At 37.4% G+C, this 4,567-nt stretch overlaps 1 non-coding gene across 1 annotated transcript; it reads right to left on the reverse strand.

Annotated features, from left to right (window-relative positions):
• Positions 1 to 1,088: 1,088 nt before the first annotated feature.
• Positions 1,089 to 1,210, reverse strand: LOC111419972 (U8 small nucleolar RNA). Its single transcript, XR_002707032.1, has one exon. It is a non-coding gene; the product is annotated as a U8 small nucleolar RNA (small nucleolar RNA).
• Between the last annotated feature and the right edge of the window lie 3,357 nt (positions 1,211 to 4,567).

Raw genomic sequence — 4,567 nt, forward strand, 5'->3', positions numbered from 1 at the left:
GGATACGTGTACCGAAAAATGTCAATTGGGAAACGATCAGCCGCTCTTGCCATTCTCATCATTGGGGAGTGGAGGAACGCATTCGTACGCGCAGCCGGAGTGAAGAACAAAAAATTATATCGCAAATTTCTCGGTGCAACGTGAATATTAATCAAGCTAACGAGCCCGGCGCAATCACACTCATTGTTGAGAATTTTGAAAAAAAATAGCAAATCATTGCAGGTGCGACGCTGATGGAGGGACAGAAACCGTAAAGAAGCACAAGCACAAATAGCTTATAGATTATGTCTTTGTGATGTATTATGGATAATTTTTATTGATATCATCGCATCCGCAGTTTTTAATTTTTATCCAAAATTGACACACTTAACTTGTCTTGCACACGTACCTCATCGAGTTTGTGAGCAAATTCGAGGTATGTACAGTAACGTCGACCGTCTTGTCGCCAATGTGAGTTAAGTATTTTTAAAAGCGCCGTCAAGAGTAGCAATTTTTAACGAATATCATAAACTTTCGGGCTTGATAAAGCTATCTCGCATTCTACGTTGCAATTCTGCAAGGATTTTGCAGACTAACAGCAGTAACAATCTGAGAGGCCTCGCAAACTGTCATTTTTCCGCCCCAGGACAAAAGCTGTTGACTATAAGACATTTCATAACTTTTCAAGATGTTTAGAAAGCGCTAGATAATTAAAAAACATTTAAAATGAGTCCAAACACGACATATCTAGGTATGATAACGCCCAAGTATCGGTATTTTTTTATAAAATCAAGATGGCACACGAATAAATTGGGCCAACTATGCTTTTAAAAGCGAAGTTTAATGTCATATATAGAAGTGACATATCAAATTAGGTTAGAAATTACTGAGTATTACAGAAAACTTGGTCTTTTTGATGAATTTGATATTGTCATGGAAGATATTTTTAATTTTAAGTTGAAATTATTAGATAGTAGCACCATCTTATAAACTTTTTGTGATATATCATCTTATGATACGATATATAAAGTTATAAACAACACTAAATAATAACGATTCGATATTTATATTGCAGATAAGAACGTCAACGTCTTCAGTTTTCAAAGCAAATCAGAATTTTGAACGTTTACCGTTGCGATATAAGCAAACGTCAAGCGGATTATAATCAATATTGATCATATCCCAAAGTCATCATTTTACTTTAGTGGATCAGTAATGACCCTACTGAAGACGAAGTTTAAAGCGACGTATAAAAACTTTGATCTTAAAGTATGAAACGGTGGGTTTAAGAGCAACTAAGCGAAACCTATCTTATACTAGATGCACTATACAGGATCATCCACGATGACCGTCCATTAGAACTTTACAGGGTTCTGGCCAAAATAAAAATTTGAAAATTTAGATTTAAGTATTATCAATTGCGTTCTCTTCGACTAAAATATTTTCAGATATTTTTAAATGGAACACCCTGTATATTTTTACATATTTGGATTTGTCTGTTTTCAAGGTTTATGAATGACTTTACTTTTTGCAATTTTACAGCAGACATTTGTTCAAAAAATCAGAGAACACTCGATTTTTGGGATATCAATTTAGGATTCAGAACATGCTTAAGCAACATGATGGAGTATATTTTGTAAAAAAGTAAAATAAAATAAAACAATGCCTAATAGCAATAGTAACGGCGAAATTAAACATTATACAAAAACAGAACCAACGAGCTACCAAAACGAAAGAGGCAATTCGCTGACTGCATTAAAAAGTAAGCGCCTAAACGTAAAAAATGAATGCTGAAACAAATCAATATCGAGCTTATCAGCCTGACGAGCCATTCGCAGCATAAGGGAGTTTCGAATAGCATTGGTGCGCGGAATAGGCGTACAGAACAAGAAATTAAAACGAAGAAGACGGGGAGGAACATGAATATTGACCGAATTCAAAAGAACTGTGGAATCACACATATTGTGTAAAACCTTGTAGAAGAATAATGTGTCGTTACACAGGCGACGTTGTCGAAGGGGCATTAACCGAAAAGATCTGCAAGACGAATGATAATTAATATAAGGTATGGAAGATTTAAAGTTTAGATATTTCAAAAATCTAGATTGAATTTTTTCAATTCGGTCAATATAAATAAGGTATTGGGGATTCCAAACTATACAGTGCAAAAATTAAGAATACTGTAAACATATGCGAAATATAAATTTTTAATCGCGTCAACGCTTACAAAGGAAGAGGTGGATCTCATAATGAAACCGAGCATACGCCAAGCCTTATTAACAGTAGTGTCAATGTGCTGTGCGTAGAGAAGCTTGGGATCGAGAGTCACTCCAAGGTCTCTAATAAAGGAGACGCGTGTTAAGTTTACGCCAGCGATGTTGTAATCGTAATGAACAGTATTCTTCCTTCTCGAAAAAGAAATAACATTACATTTAGACAGATTTAGGGTCAAGTGGTTTTTAGTACAAAAGTCAGAAATCCTGAGAAGGTCAGTCTGCAGTCTAGAGCAGTCCAACGGAGAGGAGATACGCAGATAAAGCTTGAAATCATCTGCGTACATTAGACATTCACAATGTTTCACAACCTTGAAAATATCGTTAACATAAAGATTAAATAGCAAGGGTCCGAGGTGGCTACCCTGAGGGACACCCGAGGGAACTGACATAGGGTCAGAGCAATATCCGCTAACAGACACAATCTGGCTCCTACCTCGCAAATATGAATCAAACCAGCGGAACAACCCACCATGAACACCATAACCATGAAGTTTTGATAAAAGAAGGCTGTGATCCACACGATCAAAAGCCTTGCTAAAATCGGTGTAAACAGAATCAACTTGACAATAATGGTCAAATGATGTTAAAATATAATTTGTGTACTCAAGCAGGTTGCTCTCCACTGACCGATTCGCAAAAAAGCCATGTTGTCTAGGATCGATTATGGATTTAAGCCTAAAGAAGAGTCTGGTATAAACCAGTTTCTCTAAAACCTTTCCAAACACTGACAATATAGATATTGGGCGATAGTTAGATATAAGGTTACGACTACCGGATTTGAAAATGGGCAAAATATATGCACGTTTCCAAAAGGCAGGAAACGTACCTTCCTTTACAGATTTGTTAAATAAGATGGAAAGTGGTAGAGAAAGAGATGCAAAACATGATTTTATTAGGATAGGAGGAATACCATCAGTGCCTGGAGCATTATTTATGTTTAAAGCAATAAGAGCTTCCTCAACCTCAGACCGCTCAAAGCGCATCGGACCCAAACATGTAGTATCATTAAGGTCAGCCCCATTTAATATCATAGATGTAGGAATTGTATCCGCACCTTTCTTGTTTTTAATATAAGACCAAAAGTATTTAGGATTAGCTTTAATACTGCTCTCGACGCCACCAACATACCTCCCATAGTCGCGCAGAATGAGAAACTTAGAACGCCCTCGCAATAATGAAAAAGTCAAATCATCTATTTGTTTTCCATACCGTTTCCACTTAACATGAGCCCTTCGCTTTTCTCTGATCACTCTGATAGTATCTCGCGAAAACCACATCGGAAAACCACTAGTGAATTTGCGCTTGATCGGAGTAAATTTTTGAATGGCAAAATTTAAATGGTAATAAAAGAAATCAACAGCAGGGTCTACTTCACGAGTATTTAGCTCAGTATCCCAGTTAATAGTAGACAGATACGAATCAATGTCAGAGAACTTAGCACATCTGAAGTTAAATGCGTTAAAAGATTCAGTGGGAAGACGGTGTGGCATTTCAAACGAGCAAACGAATTCTAAAGTGTTGTGAGCACTATCCTCAGGGTTCAGAGGATGAGTGCTTAATGAAATAGAAGATATATTAGAAAAATTAGCAAGATTTAAGTCGAGAGTGTTCTGAAAGGCATTCATGTGAAAATTGAATTGGTTGAGACCACATAAGGCGAGGGCATCCAGAAACTCACTCGAACGAGCAGAAGAAGTGGAGACGCCGGTTGAAAGATCGGCTGACCACCGAATTTCAGCTAGGTTAAAATCGCCACAAATCAAAAATTTGTCATTAGGATGGCCTTCAATGATTAAATTAATTTCATTAATAAAATTAAGCAATGCATTTTGATCAGAAGGAGGAATATAAACGCAGCAAATGTGTAAAGTAATAGAACCGGTCCGTAGAGTAACACACACTGCCTCAAGGTCAACAAACCATGTTGATTGCGGAAGGACAGACAGGGAAGAAGCTACCGCAATCAAAACGCCACCACCACGTACACTATTATCGGGGACGTTCGGGCGATCACGTCTGAAAACACTGTAACAAGAGGGAAAGCCTTCGGCAGAGTGAATACCTTGGTGAAGCCAGGTTTCAGTTAAACAAATCACGTCTATGTCTGTATTTAAAAGGCAGTTATGCATATCAACCAGCTTAGTGCGAAGACCTCGCACGTTTTGGTAGTAACACGAAAGAGGAGCCATTGAACATTAACAAGTAACTTATAATGAAAGAGATAAGACAAGTGACAAATGAAAGCTTAACAAATTAAAGCTTATCAATGTCACCTGCGGATCTTATTAAGATGGGGCGTGAGTCATCCCCCT

This window comes from Onthophagus taurus, chromosome 3 (genome assembly GCF_036711975.1).
Source record: "Onthophagus taurus isolate NC chromosome 3, IU_Otau_3.0, whole genome shotgun sequence".
NCBI classification, from domain to species: domain Eukaryota; kingdom Metazoa; phylum Arthropoda; class Insecta; order Coleoptera; family Scarabaeidae; genus Onthophagus; species Onthophagus taurus.